The 20,313-nt window shown below is 31.4% G+C and overlaps 3 long non-coding RNA genes across 4 annotated transcripts; 1 reads left to right on the top strand and 2 right to left on the bottom strand.

Annotated features, from left to right (window-relative positions):
• Positions 1 to 29: 29 nt before the first annotated feature.
• On the top strand, positions 30 to 1,776 carry LOC113383301. The gene is made up of 3 exons (XR_003367732.1): positions 30 to 322; positions 1,188 to 1,311; positions 1,695 to 1,776. It is a non-coding gene; the product is annotated as an uncharacterized LOC113383301 (long non-coding RNA).
• Positions 1,777 to 15,442: 13,666 nt separating this feature from the next.
• Positions 15,443 to 16,524, bottom strand: LOC113383790. 2 transcript variants are annotated; one of them, XR_003367775.1, is made up of 3 exons: positions 16,466 to 16,524; positions 15,848 to 15,938; positions 15,443 to 15,623 (listed from the first exon to the last, which is right to left on the bottom strand). It is a non-coding gene; the product is annotated as an uncharacterized LOC113383790 (long non-coding RNA). The 2 variants fall into 2 exon arrangements; XR_003367774.1 differs by lacking the exon at positions 15,443 to 15,623 and adding an exon at positions 15,757 to 15,780.
• Positions 16,525 to 17,826: 1,302 nt separating this feature from the next.
• LOC113383793 lies at positions 17,827 to 19,819 on the bottom strand. Its single transcript, XR_003367778.1, has 3 exons — positions 19,697 to 19,819; positions 19,221 to 19,314; positions 17,827 to 17,946 (listed from the first exon to the last, which is right to left on the bottom strand). It is a non-coding gene; the product is annotated as an uncharacterized LOC113383793 (long non-coding RNA).
• Positions 19,820 to 20,313: the final 494 nt, after the last annotated feature.

Raw genomic sequence — 20,313 nt, 5'->3', positions numbered from 1 at the left:
TCATTGCACAATCCATTTTAATCTCAGCCATCGCGGGAAAAAGATCTTGGGAAGCCAGTAGACACTCCAGTTATAGGAAGCCAGTGGACAATCAAGTAGTACGTACGTGCATTTGCCACATGTTAGTCATTTTATTTTGCCATTGTGCCCTGTCGAAGTAAAAGGTTGTATGGCCGAGTATATATTAGTATTTTGCATTAGTCATTTTATGTAATGGGCTTGAGGATTATTTGTGGATTCGAAGCTTATGCAGGTGTTTACAAGATCCTTCCCAAGGGTGCTACAAATACCCATCACTACATAATGACAGATTTTGATTGAGGTTAGTAACAATTTGAGAAGAAAAATGACGCGTCAATTCTTATACGATCATAGATAAATAACGAGTGTTTTCATGCAGTTCGAGAAATTATTGAGAAAAGGACCATTGATACTGCTTTGATGCAGATGGTCGTTTTTCAATTTCATTAGTGAGTTGCTTTAATGGTGTATATTTTTTTTTATATTTGCCTATATCGCATCAATTGGAAATCTTATCTGAATCGCTAGCGAATACGACATTTATTTGGTTTAACTATCCTGGCTCGTGATGAACAAAAATAATTATGATAAATCAGATTCGAGCATAATAATGTGATTCTATTTTGAAATTGTTGAAGGATTTCAATTATTTTCAAAAATTCTTTAGAAAGATTCTGTAATCAATGCTTTTTATATGAAATATTTTGTAAGTAAATGAAGCTGATGCATTAATTTTAATTTAATGGTTTTGAAAACAAAGTACTTTTTACAATTGAATGTCACGGTAACAACGAAATGTATTCAACATATTAAAAAACATTTAGGTATTATAATTATCATTCATACATTTTAACATTTCTACAGCAGTTTGCTCTTTCAATTATAAAAGCCTTTGAATTTTTATATAATACCCTTCATGACAAGAAAATTCTGTGCTGATCCTGAATATTTACTTAAGCCATAGTATATATTATTGTTGACGGCTGCTACGATTTAAAGTTTCCTAGGCAAAATGCATTGAGGCTAAGTCATGTGAACACTGAAATAATTTTATTTCTCATGACAAGAATAACTGTAATAATTAGTCAAAGATACATGAAATATTTAATTTCAGATAAAGACATACAAAGAGTAATCCAAACTTATTATTACCTTTTATATTTCAGCTCTGCTATAAAATAGAAGCTGTCGACAATAATCAAGTTAATTATAAAAAATAAGTTAACTCTGGAATGAGAATCCTGTATTATCTTACTGCTGCAGTAGACTTCTTTGCTTCATTAACTATCGGTAAGATAACAAAACAAGCAATTCTTATTTCGTAAGATACAAGTCGAATTATTTAGGTTTTGAGAAACCTAGAGTATAATTATGCTTTTCAATACTTACTTATAAAATACTACAAGGACAAGATCAATACATAGTCTTTCCAGAAACATACTCCAAGCTTCAACTGTTAACTGCTATTGCTTACAGTTTCAAATAAAATATGTAAAACTAATCACATAATTATCATATCTCAAAATAATTAAATATTCAAAATATTTGTTCAAGATTCATTATATAGGCTCTGTATCGATACTTTTGTAACAAATATATACAATATATACATTTACAAATTGAATACCTATCTCCATTTGAAGATAACAAAAACAATTATTACCACAATTAAGGATGGCAACCTATAAGAGAAATATCTGCTGAGGGATCAAAAAGACTTCTATGGAAACTGAATTTATTAAACTGAATACGCGTAGAAACTTCAAGGTATGCAATTTATTTAATCATTTGCTTATTTATTCATCTTAATATTTTGATATCGTCATTAAGAGTTTATTCATATTTTTTTCATTTTATTTAAATTTTTTTTTATATATTTAATTTTCCATTATTACAATAATACTTATAAGTCACTCATAAATTAATTTAAGTCAATTATTTACACTATATCGCAAACATCATGTAACATGTTTTAAAATACCGCTTGCAAATAGGTCAATTTTTTTATTATTCATTTACTCATACACGAGTTTTAATCATTTATTTATTTATGCATACAAATGATATTTTTTACATGCTACATTTTTTTTACTTACCCATTTAATAATTATAAACTTTCTGTAGTTCCTCTACGATTATTTTGCATATCTGTTTTTGAGAAAACATCGATTTACGGCAAAAAATCTGTTCACACACACACACACAAACACACACACACACACACACACATACTTTTTCCAAACTTGGTCTCCTTCAGTTCAGAATGGCTTGAAACTTCGAGAAAACATAAAAATAGCGAATAGGATTTTTTGATGAAAACATAAACTTCTCCTTCGGGAAATTAAAAATCAAAAACTGTTCGAAAGATTAGTTGGGAATGACACTGATTAGTTTTAGGGAAAAATATACCGAACCATTTCCTTGTAATTAACTGTTGAAAAAAAAATTTAATCCAATTTTTATGGAACTTTTTTTAATGATATATATCATGGCCTTATAGAACTTACTGAAATATTACGGCTTTACGACAAGTAGTTTAATTTTAAAAATTCATCAAAGTTCGACGTTTGTTAAAATTAAAATTATACAATTTACTTGGTATAACGATAGAGTACTCGGTTTCGATGAACACACTAAATCATTAAATTCCTACAGAAACAGGTTCAATTATAAAAATTGTTGATTTTTAAAAATTTGTTTTTAGAAAATACTCCGAGTTAACAAGTTCGCTATATGTAATAAATCCACTCGGAATACTTTTAATCACTCATAAGTTAATTTATTTTTTATTAATTAAATCAATTATTAATACATTTCGGGAAGTTCATGTAACTTGCCTCAAAACAAAATATCAATACCAACTAGTTTAGTTTATTTTTTTCAATTTTGCGATTTTTTATATAAATTATTTATTTTTTTATTCATTTATCTATTTGTTTATTTTTACTTTTGTATATTTTTAATTTCAATTAAAAATTAAATAATTTAAATTAATTTTAATTTTATTGATAATTGTCTAATCGGACCAATTCGAATTTTTTTGCGCAGGATGTCATTTTTGAGCCGTGTCAAGTGGCTCCGCCGGCGACTTGATTGGTCCACGCGATTGTCAAGTTGTTCATTTGCGTGATGGGCAGCAAGAGGACCTCCAAGACCAAGGGAGAGGACCCAGGGAAGTACCCAATAATAATAAGTGTGTTATGAAAACGAGCAAAATTAAACAAATCATTGTCGGGTTCTCATTCATTTATTCGCGTTTGCTTCCATTGTATTTAAATTTTGTGCAATTTCTTTTAACAATTTGTGACATTGACAGTAGATTGTGAACGGCATACGTAGTTTGGCGCGATCGTATCGATTTTTTTTAAGTACTACTTTGTTAGCATATTATGTAATGTCATGATTCAGATAATTACTTGCATGCTAATATAGTAGTTTGGGGTAGTAGTAAGTTATGTAGGTATCATTCGTAGTTCTAGTTTTGACTGACACACTAACACAATAATCCACTATTAAACAAGAATGTAATAATCTGAATCATTCGACATTATGTATTACTTAATTATATAATTATTAAACTATTGTCAACTATAAACAACTGTTGCCGTTTGCAATCCATATAGCATTGCGCCAATTTATTTATATTCTGATATATAAACTTTGTTTCATCACTTTTAGGGCGTTCTTGGAGGCCATGATACAAAATTCAATTAAGGACAAAGTGTGAGCACTAAATGTTATCAATCCATGAAATAGTTTAAATCTGGAATTTATATATTTAATTTTAACCTGCAGATAACTTTACCTACTTCAGCAGTATGTGTTATTTATCAAACATTTTAAAAGATGTATTCTAATCTCTTGTTTTTTTTGTTCCAGATTAAATTCTCCGCTACTGAATCAACTGCCTCATTGGACCCAACCGACTCTAGTCGATCAAACAGTAAGCTCTTATCAAGTATCTATCAGGCAGTCTGTACCCTTTATCAAACATTTTAAAAGACGTGTTTTAATCTTCTGTTTTTTTTTTTTATTTCAGATTCAATTATCCACTTCTGAATCAACAGCCCTCATTGCGTGTGTATCCTTTATCAAATATTTTAAAAGACGTGTTCTTATCTTTTGTTGTTTTTTTTATTTCAGATTCAATTATTCACTTCTGAATCAACAGCCCTCATCTCCTTTAATCCATCAAACAGTAAGAACTTATCAAGTATCTATCAGGCAGTCTGTATCCTTTATCAAACATTTTAAAAGACGTGTTCTAATCTTTTGTTTTTTTTATTTCAGATTCAATTATCCACTTCTGAATCAGCAGCCCTCATCGCCTTTAATCCATCAAACAGTATCTATCAGGCAGTCTGTATCCTTTCAAAACATTTTAAAAGACGTGTTCTAATCTTTTTTTTTTTTTATTTCAGATTTAATTATCCACTTCTGAATCAACAGCCCTCATCGCCTTCAATCCATCAAACAGTATCTATGAGGCAATCTGTATCCTTTATCAAATATTTTAATAAGACGTGTTCTAATCTTTTGTTTTTTTTTATTTCAGATTCAATTATCCACTTCTGAATCAACAGCCCTCATTGCTTATAATCCATCAAACAGTAAGAACTTATCAAGTATCTATCAGGCAGTCTGTATCCTTTATCAAACATTTTAAAAGACGTGTTCCAATCTTTTGTTTTTTTTTTTATTTCAGATTCAATTATCCACTTCTGAATCAACAGCCCTCATCGCCTTCAATCCATCAAACAGTAAGCACATATCAAGCATCTATCAGACAGGCAGTATGTATCCTTTACCAAACATTTTCAAAGACGTGTTCTAATCTTTTTTTTTTTTTTGTTTATTTCAGATTCAATTCTCCTGCACCACTGAACCACCAGTCCTCATCGCCTTCAATCCATCAAACAGTAAGCACATATCAAGTATCTATCAGACAGGCAGTATGTATCCTTTACCAGACATTTTCAAAGACGTGTTCTAATCTTTTTTTTTTTTTTGTTATTTCAGATTCAATTCTCCTGCACCACTGAACCACCAGTCCTCATCGCCTTCAATCCATCAAACAGTAAGCACATATCAAGTATCTATCAGACAGGCAGTATGTATCCTTTACCAAACATTTTCAAAGACGTGTTCTAATCTTTTTTTGTTTATTTCAGATTCAATTCTCCTGCACCACTGAATCACCAGTCCTCATCGCCTTCAATCCATCAAACAGTAAGCACATATCAAGTATCTATCAGACAGGCAGTATGTATCCTTTACCAAACATTTCAAAGACGTGTTCTAATCTTTTTTTTTTTTTTTTGTTTATTTCAGATTCAATTCTCCTGCACCACTGAACCAGTCCTCATCGCCTTCAATCCATCAAACAGTAAGCACATATCAAGTATCTATCAGACAGGCAGTATGTATCCTTTACCAAACATTTTCAAAGACGTGTTCTAATCTTTTTTTTTTTTTTATTTCAGATTCAATTCTCCTGCACCACTGAATCACCAGTCCTCATCGCCTTCAATCCATCAAACAGTAAGCACATATCAAGTATCTATCAGACAGGCAGTATGTATCCTTTACCAAACATTTTCAAAGACGTGTTCTAATCTTTTTTTGTTTATTTCAGATTCAATTCTCCTGCACCACTGAATCACCAGTCCTCATCGCCTTCAATCCATCAAACAGTAAGCACATATCAAGTATCTATCAGACAGGCAGTATGTATCCTTTACCAAACATTTTCAAAGACTTTTTTTCAGTTTCAATTCTCCTGCACCACTGAACCACCAGTCCTCATCGCCTTCAATCCATCAAACAGTAAGCGCTTATCGAGTATCTATTAGACAGGTAGTATGTATCCTTTATCAAACATTTTCAAAGACGTGTTCTAATTTTTTGTTTTTTTTATTTCAGATTCAATTATCCACTTCTGAATCAATAGACTCTAATCAGACTGTAAACGCTCATGAACGATGAGTCGACAATCAACTGCTTGGGTTTTGAAACACTAATTCTTATAAATTTGCACAAGTGGTTCTTTTTGTAACCGTGTTTAGTCTTATGCATGTTCTTACCAGTAGTCTTACTAACTCATTAACAATACTAACATTTTAATAACGTAGTTTGATCAGTTACAATAAAAACCACTTGTTGCAGTTTACTTAGGAAGACGTAGTAAAACGGCTCAGAAGAAAACACTTGGTGAGTTACATTTTTATAATGTATTATAGTAGTCTGACTTATAACTAATTAAATGCTTTTGTTCACAGGGTAAGCAATGATCTCTTCAGGATTGCCCTCAACTTACACACGTGCCTGCATTGGACTTATCTTGCTGTCAGAAACCTTAACTCAATGGTGTTCCTAGAGAAGATACATGCTGCATTCAATCAAGGGTTATGATTTGGATACTTATAATATATTCATCTAATTATTAAATAAATACATAGTTTTATTAGTTCAAATTGTTGTTTGAATTTTCATTAATGCTTATATGTTACTTATAATATGTTACTTAAATTATATAAATATTTTGAATTATTTTGATGTCATAGGTGAAATAGAAGAATGTCATCCGTCAGTTGTGATAAATCAAGACAAAGTAAACTGATTGGCTCCATTGTGAAGATTGCGGATACAGCAGTTTAGACATTAAAACATTCGTTTGGCAAAGAAATATAAGTATTAAAATATTTTTATACTTGATATATATACTTAAGAATTATGTTAAATAATTTGTTTTATAGGCTTATTTGACGAAACTTCAGGCGGTCTTCTGAATGGTTTGCACTCTGGTCTCACTTTACTCGAACCTCTTGGATTTTGGTCTCATCTTGCTCGAATAGCCTGCGGCCTGGTCTTGTACTTGTAAGTCCATGGTCTTGTACTTGTAAGCCCCATGGTCTTGTACTTGTAAGCCCCATGGTCTTGTACTTGTAAGCCCCATGGTCTTGTACTTGTAAGCCCCATGGTCTTGTACTTGTAAGCCCCATGGTCTTGTACTTGTAAGCCCCATGGTCTTGTACTTGTAAGCCCCATGGTCTTGTACTTGTAAGCCCCATGGTCTTGTACTTGTAAGCCCCAAGGTCTTGTACTTGTAAGCCCCAAGGTCTTGTACTTGTAAGCCCCAAGGTCTTGTACTTGTAAGCCCCAAGGTCTTGTACTTGTAAGCCCCATGGTCTTGTACTTGTAAGCCCCATGGTCTTGTACTTGTAAGCCCCATGGTCTTGTACTTGTAAGCCCCATGGTCTTGTACTTGTAAGCCCCATGGTCTTGTACTTGTAAGCCCCTGGTCCCTTAGGCCCCTGCATTTTCCCTCCTATGGTTTCTCGCCCCTTGATTTGTATTCATGTAAATTAACTAATGTTTTGTTAAAATAGTTTTATATTTAGTTTATAGTATTTTAATTATTGTACAATATTGTTTTATTACAATATTAATAAATATTTCTTACAGGTTGTATCAAATTGCTAATTTGACTAGTACTGGTGATCGTGCTGTCCCAAAACACTTGTCAAGATTCTACTATGTTTTGCATTGAGAAGCCAATGCCAAGAACCTAAATGTTTGTAACACATTTATCTAAATATTGAATACAATTATTGTTAACCTTTTAAATTTGTTGTTTTATTTGTACCATTAATGTTTTCTTTCATTGTGAGTCTTTAGGCGCTCCATCATTTGCTAAAGATACAAACATATTAACTCACTTGCTCATGTAATTTTTTTTTTATTCACCACTCACTGAATTACATAAATATTTATGTCTTTGCATTTTATAGGTAATATGGGAGAAATTCATTTATCAATTCTGAGGAATTAAGACCAGAGTGAAGTGACCGGCAACCGATGAACCTCATTGTCATGTTTGGGTGTCTTAAACTTCTGGCCTCTGATGACTTCGAGGTCTTTTGTTATTAGAAAAATCAAGACAAAGTGAAGTGAACAACAACCGATTGGCTTTACATATATATATACGAGTATATTGAGTATTTATTTAAGAATTAGTTAATTTACAAATTTACAATTAGAATTAATTATTTAACATATTGACTCGTTTAATCGTGTAATTTTTTATTCATTATTTACTAAACCATGGATTTTTACTCAATATAAACATGTCAAAAGCACACATTTTTCTTTCATTATTTAATGTCTAAGTCATGATTTGAATTTTTACATGTTTATATAATAGTAGTAATCATAATTAATAATAATAATGTTTATAATAGTAGCAATTGTAATTAATCTTTGTAATAAGTAAAAATTATTAATTATAAATGCTGTTCTATTGTAGTTAGAGTAAGAGTATGTTATAATAATGTATTTATTATTTGTAATGTAACGATCTAACTTAAATATAAATTTGTGTAATGCCATCAAATAAAATTATTTAACTTTATCTGTAAGTGTTTAATTTAATTTAATTTTTATCAATTTCAGTGATATTAAATTAGCAAATATACACAAGTTCAATTATATATCAACTATTACCATTCGAGTCAATTTCAATTAAGCAAATTTAAAGTTCAGTTTAGAAATCCACGAATTGAGTAAAAAGCCATGGATATATATGCATGAGTTTTTAGCATGAAACATAAAAAGAAAAAATTTATGTTTTTGACAAGTTTAATTTGAGTGAAAATCCATGACTTTTTAAACAGTTCGAAGTGGAAAATATTAATATTTTAAAAGTTTAATTTGAAATTAGCTACTAATATGTTGAAATTATTGTATTATACAATGTTAATAAAGTTATTGTAATTATATCTTTTAATTGATATTTATGTTTTTAATTAGCTATATACTTTAGTTAATATGAGCACTTTATTAGATTGTCTTTGCAATTTTACTTAGAATTATTTAATGGCTCAAAGACTAATTATTTATTTCAACAATTCTGTGACAAACAGATTATTTAATTAGTTCAATTTAATTAATAAGTATAACTAGTGTTAGTTAGTTTTACTTAACTAAGAAAAATATATTTTTTTATGTATTTTTTCAACTTTAATAAATATAAGCAATTTATTAATTTAATTACTTTATTATTTATTACTTCATTATAAAGGCTAAGATTGTGTTTGCAATTTTGCTCATAATTAAATTAATTATTTGCACAAAGACTTATTTCAACTGCTCTATTGCAATTAGATAAATTAATCAGTGTATTTTAAATAATATATATAACACGTATCAGTTCTACTTAACTTAGAAAAAATATTTCCTTAGATCTTACTATTTTTTTCTTTTCTTATATACCGTGTAACTTTAAGAAAAATGAGCACTTTAATTAATTTAGACTGCATAATAATTAGTTCATATTAATTAATACCTAATAACTTATATTAATTATTTTTGCTTTTTAACTTTAAAAAAAAAAATACATCTTAAAGACTTAGAATTTATTTCTTTTTCTCTATTATCACTTTTTTTTATTTAATTTAACATATTTATTTAATTAATTTAGACTGCATAATAATTAGTTCATATTAATTAATACCTAATAACTTATATTAATTATTTTTGCTTTTTAACTTAAAAAAAAATACATCTTAAAGACTTAGAATTTATTTCTTTTTCTCTATTATCACTTTTTTTTATTTAATTTAACATATTTATTATCTTATTTAAATCCCGCTAGTTAAGGGATTTTTTTAACCCCCAGGTTCTGCGGTTACCTAACCATAGAACCCTGGTTTAAGGTAACCGGAGCCCTGAACGTCAGGTAACCGGAATTCGGTAAACCCTGACGCAAGGGGTCGGGATGGGATTAGCTACCCTACAAATTTACAATTAATTCACTTACCTCGATTTTTTATTTTTTACCCTACCTGCGTCTCGAACCTGCTACCATATCCTTCCAATCTTCTATCCCATTCACTCCTCTTAGCCCACTACTCCATGCTGATCACACCGAAACACCGCCGCAAACTGGCTTATGTAGACTCGATATAGATAAGCCAGAAAATAATTCAACCGGCGACGATTTAACAAGTCATAAGCACTAAAAAAAGCCGAGTTCGTCACCGGTTGTGTGGCGTAACGGTTAGCGTGATGGCTTTGTACCGCAAAGGTAACGAGTTCGATCCCAGGATCGGACGGGAAAAAAGCTCGTCGTGTTGGCCGGTATACTATGCAAGCGTGCCGGACGTTACGTTGATGTAATTAAGAAAAGCTCCGTGTAGGCGAAGGGGTGAATGAAGAAAACCTTCCCTGCCTCGGGCACCCTTCGTCAGGCATTGCGACCTGGCGGAGGGTGCCCTAGCGGATTTCTTCACTTTATTTACTTAACTAGCCGGCGGGGGCCCGGGAGGCCCCCCCACGCGGGCGCGGAACCGGTCAATCAAGAACCAAGCCAGCCAGCCAGCCCCCGAATTCAACGCCACGCGCGCGCGCGTACACACGCGCACCCGCGTGCGGGTGTGCGTGCGCGTGTGTGCGTGCGCGCGCGTGTGCGCGCCCGTAACTAGGGTACAGTATGTACATTCTTAAAAATGTACTAGTACGCGTTGCTACGCAACGCGTACTAGTACATTTTTAAGAATGACATTCTAAATAGTACGCGTTGCGTAGCAACGCGTACTTATTTAAAATGTACTAGTACGCGTTGCATAGCAACGCGTACTAGTACATTTTTAAGAATGTAAAAGTACGCGTTGCGTAGCAACGCGTACTTTTACATTCTTAAAAATGTACTAGTACGCGTTGCTATGCAACGTTGTACTAGTGCATTTTTAAGAATGTACATACTGTACCCTAGTTACGGGCGCGCACACGCGCGCGCACGCACACCCGCGCGTACACACGCGCACCCGCGTGCACGCGCGCGCGCGCGCGTGGCGTTGAATTCGGGGGCTGGCTGGCTGGCTTGGTTCTTGATTGACCGATTCCGCGCCCGCGTGGGGGGGCCTCCCGGGCCCCCGCCGGCTAGTTAAGTAAATAAAGTGAAGAAATCCGCTAGGGCACCCTCCGCCAGGTCGCAATGCCTGACGAAGGGTGCCCGAGGCAGGGAAGGTTTTCTTCATTCACCCCTTCGCCTACACGGAGCTTTTCTTAATTACATCAACGTAACGTCCGGCACGCTTGCATAGTATACCGGCCAACACGACGAGCTTTTTTCCCGTCCGATCCTGGGATCGAACTCGTTACCTTTGCGGTACAAAGCCATCACGCTAACCGTTACGCCACACAACCGGTGACGAACCGGCTTTTTTTAGTGCTTATGACTTGTTAAATCGTCGCCGGTTGAATTATTTTCTGGCTTATCTATATCGAGTCTACATAAGCCAGTTTGCGGCGGTGTTTTCGGTGTGATCAGCATGGAGTAGTGGGCTAAGAGGAGTGAATGGGATATAGATTGGAAGGATATGGTAGCAGGTTCGAGACGCAGGTAGGGTAAAAAATAAAAAATCGAGGTAAGCGAATTAATTGTAAATTTGTAGGGTAGCTAATCCCATCCCGACCCCTTGCGTCAGGGTTTACCGAATTCCGGTTACCTGACGTTCAGGGCTCCGGTTACCTTAAACCAGGGTTCTATGGTTAGGTAACCGCAGAACCTGGGGGTTAAAAAAATCCCTTATCTAACGGGATTTAAATAAGATAATAAATATATTTAAATTAAGTAAAAAAAGTGATAATAGAGAAAAAGAAAAAATTCTAAGTCTTTAAGATGTATTTTTTTTTTATAAGTTAAAAAGCAAAAATAATTAATATAAGTTATTAGGTATTAATTAATATGAACTAATTATTATGCAGTCTAAATCAATTAAAGTGCTCATTTTTCTTAAAGTTACACGGTATATAAGAAAAGAAAAAAATAGTAAGATCTAAGGAAATATTTTTTCTAAGTTAAGTAGAACTGATACGTGTTATATATATTATTTAAAATACACTGATTAATTTATCTAATTGCAATAGAGCAGTTGAAATAAGTCTTTGTGCAAATAATTAATTTAATTATGAGCAAAATTGCAAACACAATCTTAGCCTTTATAATGAAGTAATAAAATAATAAAGTAATTAAATTAATAAATTGCTTATATTTATTAAAGTTGAAAAAATACATAAAAAAATATATTTTTCTTAGTTAAGTAAAACTAACTAACACTAGTTATACTTATTAATTAAATTGAACTAATTAAATAATCTGTTTGTCACAGAATTGTTGAAATAAATAATTAGTCTTTGAGCCATTAAATAATTCTAAGTAAAATTGCAAAGACAATCTAATAAAGTGCTCATATTAACTAAAGTATATAGCTAATTAAAAACATGAAATATCAATTAAAAGATATAATTACAATAACTTTATTAACATTGTATAATACAATAATTTCAACATATTAGTAGCTAATTTCAAATTAAACTTTTAAAATATTAATATTTTCCACTTCGAACTGTTTAAAAAGTCATGGATTTTCACTCAAATTAAACTTGTCAAAAACATAAATTTTTTCTTTTTATGTTTCATGCTAAAAACTCATGCATATATATCCATGGCTTTTTACTCAATTCGTGGATTTCTAAACTGAACTTTAAATTTGCTTAATTGAAATTGACTCGAATGGTAATAGTTGATATATAATTGAACTTGTGTATATTTGCTAATTTAATATCACTGAAATTGATAAAAATTAAATTAAATTAAACACTTACAGATAAAGTTAAATAATTTTATTTGATGGCATTACACAAATTTATATTTAAGTTAGATCGTTACATTACAAATAATAAATACATTATTATAACATACTCTTACTCTAACTACAATAGAACAGCATTTATAATTAATTTTTTACTTATTACAAAGATTAATTACAATTGCTACTATTATAAACATTATTATTATTAATTATGATTACTACTATTATATAAACATGTAAAAATTCAAATCATGACTTAGACATTAAATAATGAAAGAAAAATGTGTGCTTTTGACATGTTTATATTGAGTAAAAATCCATGGTTTAGTAAATAATGAATAAAAAATTACACGATTAAACGAGTCAATATGTTAAATAATTAATTCTAATTGTAAATTTGTAAATTAACTAATTCTTAAATAAATACTCAATATACTCGTATGTATATATGTAAAGCCAATCGGTTGTTGTTCACTTCACTTTGTCTTGATTTTTCTAATAACAAAAGACCTCGAAGTCATCAGAGGCCAGAAGTTTAAGACACCCAAACATGACAATGAGGTTCATCGGTTGCCGGTCACTTCACTCTGGTCTTAATTCCTCAGAATTGATAAATGAATTTCTCCCATATTACCTATAAAATGCAAAGACATAAATATTTATGTAATTCAGTGAGTGGTGAATAAAAAAAAAATTACATGAGCAAGTGAGTTAATATGTTTGTATCTTTAGCAAATGATGGAGCGCCTAAAGACTCACAATGAAAGAAAACATTAATGGTACGAATAAAACAACAAATTTAAAAGGTTAACAATAATTGTATTCAATATTTAGATAAATGTGTTACAAACATTTAGGTTCTTGGCATTGGCTTCTCAATGCAAAACATAGTAGAATCTTGACAAGTGTTTTGGGACAGCACGATCACCAGTACTAGTCAAATTAGCAATTTGATACAACCTGTAAGAAATATTTATTAATATTGTAATAAAACAATATTGTACAATAATTAAAATACTATAAACTAAATATAAAACTATTTTAACAAAACATTAGTTAATTTACATGAATACAAATCAAGAGGCGAGAAACCATAGGAGGGAAAATGCAGGGGCCTAAGGGACCAGGGGCTTACAAGTACAAGACCATGGGGCTTACAAGTACAAGACCATGGGGCTTACAAGTACAAGACCATGGGGCTTACAAGTACAAGACCATGGGGCTTACAAGTACAAGACCATGGGGCTTACAAGTACAAGACCATGGGGCTTACAAATACAAGACCATGGGGCTTACAAATACAAGACCATGGGGCTTACAAGTACAAGACCATGGGGCTTACAAGAACAAGACCATGGGGCTTACAAGAACAAGACCATGGACTTACAAGTACAAGACCAGGCCGCAGGCTATTCGAGCAAGATGAGACCAAAATCCAAGAGGTTCGAGTAAAGTGAGACCAGAGTGCAAACCATTCAGAAGACCGCCTGAAGTTTCGTCAAATAAGCCTATAAAACAAATTATTTAACATAATTCTTAGTATATATATCAAGTATAAAAATATTTTAATACTTATATTTCTTTGCCAAACAAATGTTTTAATGTCTAAACTGCTGTATCCGTAATCTTCACAATGGAGCCAATCAGTTTACTTTGTCTTGATTTATCACAACTGACGGATCACATTCTTCTATTACACCTATGGCATCAAAATAATTCAAAATATTTATATAATTTAAGTAACATATTATAAGTAACATATAAGCATTAATGAAAATTCAAACAACAATTTGAACTAATAAAACTATGTATTTATTTAATAATTAGATGAATATATTATAAGTATCCAAATCATAACCCTTGATTGAATGCAGCATGTATCTTCTCTAGGAACACCATTGAGTTAAGGTTTCTGACAGCAAGATAAGTCCAATGCAGGCACGTGTGTAAGTTGAGGGCAATCCTGAAGAGATCATTGCTTACCCTGTGAACAAAAGCATTTAATTAGTTATAAGTCAGACTACTATAATACATTATAAAAATGTAACTCACCAAGTGTTTTCTTCTGAGCCGTTTTACTACGTCTTCCTAAGTAAACTGCAACAAGTGGTTTTTATTGTAACTGATCAAACTACGTTATTAAAATGTTAGTATTGTTAATGAGTTAGTAAGACTACTGGTAAGAACATGCATAAGACTAAACACGGTTACAAAAAGAACCACTTGTGCAAATTTATAAGAATTAGTGTTTCAAAACCCAAGCAGTTGATTGTCGACTCATCGTTCATGAGCGTTTACAGTCTGATTAGAGTCTATTGATTCAGAAGTGGATAATTGAATCTGAAATAAAAAAAACAAAAAATTAGAACACGTCTTTCAAAATACATACTGTCTAATAGATACTCGATAAGCGCTTACTGTTTGATGGATTGAAGGCGATGAGGACTGGTGGTTCAGTGGTGCAGGAGAATTGAATCTGAAATAAACAAAAAAAAAAAAAGATTAGAACACGTCTTTGAAAATGTTTGGTAAAGGATACATACTGCCTGCCTGATAGATACTTGATATGTGCTTACTGTTTGATGGATTGAAGGCGATGAGGACTGGTGGTTCAGTGGTGCAGGAGAATTGAATCTGAAATGAACAAAAAAAAAAAAGATTAGAACACGTCTTTGAAAATGTTTGGTAAAGGATACATACTGCCTGTCTGACAGAAACTTGATATGTGCTTACTGTTTGATGGATTGAAGGCGATGAGGACTGGTGGTTCAGTGGTGCAGGAGAATTGAATCTGAAATAAACAAAAAAAAAAAAAGATTAGAACACGTCTTTGAAAATGTTTGGTAAAGGATACATACTGCCTGTCTGATAGATACTTGATATGTGCTTACTGTTTGATGGATTGAAGGCGATGAGGACTGGTGGTTCAGTGGTGCAGGAGAATTGAATCTGAAATAACAAAAAAAAAAAAAAGATTAGAACACGTCTTTGAAAATGTTTGGTAAAGGATACATACTGCCTGTCTGATAGATACTTGATATGTGCTTACTGTTTGATGGATTGAAGGCGATGAGGACTGTGGTTCAGTGGTGCAGGAGAATTGAATCTGAAATGAACAAAAAAAAAAAAAGATTAGAACACGTCTTTGAAAATGTTTGGTAAAGGATACATACTGCCTGTCTGATAGATACTTGATATGTGCTTACTGTTTGATGGATTGAAGGCGATGAGGACTGGTGATTCAGTGGTGCAGGAGAATTGAATCTGAAATAAACAAAAAAAGATTAGAACACGTCTTTGAAAATGTTGGTAAAGGATACATACTGCCTGTCTGATAGATACTTGATATGTGCTTACTGTTTGATGGATTGAAGGCGATGAGGACTGGTGGTTCAGTGGTGCAGGAGAATTGAATCTGAAATAACAAAAAAAAAAAAGATTAGAACACGTCTTTGAAAATGTTTGGTAAAGGATACATACTGCCTGTCTGATAGATACTTGATATGTGCTTACTGTTTGATGGATTGAAGGCGATGAGGACTGGTGGTTCAGTGGTGCAGGAGAATTGAATCTGAAATAACAAAAAAAAAAAGATTAGAACACGTCTTTGAAAATGTTTGGTAAAGGATACATACTGCCTGTCTGATAGATACTTGATATGTGCTTACTGTTTGATGGATTGAAGGCGATGAGGACTGGTGGTTCAGTGGTGCAGGAGAATTGAATCTGAAATAAACAAAAAAAAAAAGATTAGAACACGTCTTTGAAAATGTTTGGTAAAGGATACATACTGCCTGTCTGATAGATGCTTGATATGTGCTTACTGTTTGATGGATTGAAGGCGATGAGGGGTGTTGATTCAGAAGTGGATAATTGAATCTGAAATAAAAAAAAAAAACAAAAGATTGGAACACGTCTTTTAAAATGTTTGATAAAGGATACAGACTGCCTGATAGATACTTGATAAGTTCTTACTGTTTGATGGATTAAAGGCGATGAAGGCTGCTGATTCAGAAGTGGATAATTGAATCTGAAATAAAAAAAACAAAAGATTAGAACACGTCTTTTAAAATGTTTGATAAAGGATACAGACTGCCTGATAGATACTTGATAAGTTCTTACTGTTTGATGGATTAAAGGAGATGAGGGCTGTTGATTCAGAAGTGAATAATTGAATCTGAAATAAAAAAAACAACAAAAGATAAGAACACGTCTTTTAAAATATTTGATAAAGGATACACACGCAATGAGGGCTGTTGATTCAGAAGTGGATAATTGAATCTGAAATAAAAAAAAAAAACAGAAGATTAAAACACGTCTTTTAAAATGTTTGATAAAGGGTACAGACTGCCTGATAGATACTTGATAAGAGCTTACTGTTTGATCGACTAGAGTCGGTTGGGTCCAATGAGGCAGTTGATTCAGTAGCGGAGAATTTAATCTGGAACAAAAAAACAAGAGATTAGAATACATCTTTTAAAATGTTTGATAAATAACACATACTGCTGAAGTAGGTAAAGTTATCTGCAGGTTAAAATTAAATATATAAATTCCAGATTTAAACTATTTCATGGATTGATAACATTTAGTGCTCACACTTTGTCCTTAATTGAATTTTGTATCATGGCCTCCAAGAACGCCCTAAAAGTGATGAAACAAAGTTTATATATCAGAATATAAATAAATTGGCGCAATGCTATATGGATTGCAAACGGCAACAGTTGTTTATAGTTGACAATAGTTTAATAATTATATAATTAAGTAATACATAATGTCGAATGATTCAGATTATTACATTCTTGTTTAATAGTGGATTATTGTGTTAGTGTGTCAGTCAAAACTAGAACTACGAATGATACCTACATAACTTACTACTACCCCAAACTACTATATTAGCATGCAAGTAATTATCTGAATCATGACATTACATAATATGCTAACAAAGTAGTACTTAAAAAAAAATCGATACGATCGCGCCAAACTACGTATGCCGTTCACAATCTACTGTCAATGTCACAAATTGTTAAAAGAAATTGCACAAAATTTAAATACAATGGAAGCAAACGCGAATAAATGAATGAGAACCCGACAATGATTTGTTTAATTTTGCTCGTTTTCATAACACACTTATTATTATTGGGTACTTCCCTGTGTCCTCTCCCTTGGTCTTGGAGGTCCTCTTGCTGCCCATCACGCAAATGAACAACTTGACAATCGCGTGGACCAATCAAGTCGCCGGCGGAGCCACTTGACACGGCTCAAAAATGACATCCTGCGCAAAAAAATTCGAATTGGTCCGATTAGACAATTATCAATAAAATTAAAATTAATTTAAATTATTTAATTTTTAATTGAAATTAAAAATATACAAAAGTAAAAATAAACAAATAGATAAATGAATAAAAAAATAAATAATTTATATAAAAAATCGCAAAATTGAAAAAAATAAACTAAACTAGTTGGTATTGATATTTTGTTTTGAGGCAAGTTACATGAACTTCCCGAAATGTATTAATAATTGATTTAATTAATAAAAAATAAATTAACTTATGAGTGATTAAAAGTATTCCGAGTGGATTTATTACATATAGCGAACTTGTTAACTCGGAGTATTTTCTAAAAACAAATTTTTAAAAATCAACAATTTTTATAATTGAACCTGTTTCTGTAGGAATTTAATGATTTAGTGTGTTCATCGAAACCGAGTACTCTATCGTTATACCAAGTAAATTGTATAATTTTAATTTTAACAAACGTCGAACTTTGATGAATTTTTAAAATTAAACTACTTGTCGTAAAGCCGTAATATTTCAGTAAGTTCTATAAGGCCATGATATATATCATTAAAAAAAGTTCCATAAAAATTGGATTAAATTTTTTTTTCAACAGTTAATTACAAGGAAATGGTTCGGTATATTTTTCCCTAAAACTAATCAGTGTCATTCCCAACTAATCTTTCGAACAGTTTTTGATTTTTAATTTCCCGAAGGAGAAGTTTATGTTTTCATCAAAAAATCCTATTCGCTATTTTTATGTTTTCTCGAAGTTTCAAGCCATTCTGAACTGAAAGAGACCAAGTTTGGAAAAAGTATGTGTGTGTGTGTGTGTTTGTGTGTGTGGTGTGAACAGATTTTTTGCCGTAAATCGATGTTTTCTCAAAAACAGATATGCAAAATAATCGTAGAGGAACTACAGAAAGTTTATAATTATTAAATGGGTAAGTAAAAAAAATGTAGCATGTAAAAAATATCATTTGTATGCATAAATAAATAAATGATTAAAACTCGTGTATGAGTAAATGAATAATAAAAAAATTGACCTATTTGCAAGCGGTATTTTAAAACATGTTACATGATGTTTGCGATATAGTGTAAATAATTGACTTAAATTAATTTATGAGTGACTTATAAGTATTATTGTAATAATGGAAAATTAAATATATAAAAAAAAATTTAAATAAAATGAAAAAAATATGAATAAATTCTTAATGACGATATCAAAATATTAAGATGAATAAATAAGCAAATGATTAAATAAATTGCATACCTTGAAGTCTCTACGCGTATTCAGTTTAATAAATTCAGTTTCCATAGAAGTCTTTTTGATCCCTCAGCAGATATTTCTCTTATAGGTTGCCATCCTTAATTGTGGTAATAATTGTTTTTGTTATTTCAAATGAAGATAGGTATTCAATTTGTAAATGTATATATTGTATATATTTGTTACAAAAGAATCGATACAGAGCCTATATAATGAATCTTGAACAAATATTTTGAATATTTAATTATTTTGAGATATGATAATTATGTGATTAGTTTTACATATTTTATTTGAAACTGTAAGCAATAGCAGTTAACAGTTGAAGCTTGGAGTATGTTTCTGGAAAAACTATGTATTGATCTTGTCCTTGTAGTATTTTATAAGTAAGTATTGAAAAGCATAATTATACTCTAGGTTTCTCAAAACCTAAATAATTCGACTTGTATCTTACGAAATAAGAATTGCTTGTTTTGTTATCTTACCGATAGTTAATGAAGCAAAGAAGTCTACTGCAGCAGTAAGATAATACAGGATTCTCATTCCAGAGTTAACTTATTTTTTATAATTAACTTGATTATTGTCGACAGCTTCTATTTTATAGCAGAGCTGAAATATAAAAGGTAATAATAAGTTTGGATTACTCTTTGTATTCTTTATCTGAAATTAAATATTTCATGTATCTTTGACTAATTATTACAGTTATTCTTGTCATGAGAAATAAATTATTTCAGTGTTCACATGACTTAGCTCAATGCATTTTGCCTAGGAAACTTTAAATCGTAGCAGCCGTCAACAATAATATATACTATGGCTTAAGTAAATATTCAGGATCAGCACAGAATTTTCTTGTCATGAAGGATATTATATAAAAATTCAAAGGCTTTTTTTTGAAGACCGTGACATTTAATAGTAAAAAGTACTTTGTTTTCAAAATCATTAAATTAAGATTTATGCATCAGCTTCATTTACTTACAAAATATTTTATATAAAAAGCATTGATTGTATTAGCATTACAGAATCTTTCTGAAGAATTATTGAGAATAATTAAATCTTTCAACAATTTCAAAATAGAATCACATTATTATGCTCGAACCTGATT

The sequence above is a fragment of the Ctenocephalides felis genome, unplaced genomic scaffold (assembly GCF_003426905.1).
Source record: "Ctenocephalides felis isolate EL2017-DRISC unplaced genomic scaffold, ASM342690v1 CF-g0.4_SCAFFOLD_03570, whole genome shotgun sequence".
Classification (NCBI taxonomy): domain Eukaryota; kingdom Metazoa; phylum Arthropoda; class Insecta; order Siphonaptera; family Pulicidae; genus Ctenocephalides; species Ctenocephalides felis.
The sequence above is the reverse complement of the archived record's forward strand: the minus strand, read 5'-3'. Positions and strand labels throughout refer to the sequence as shown.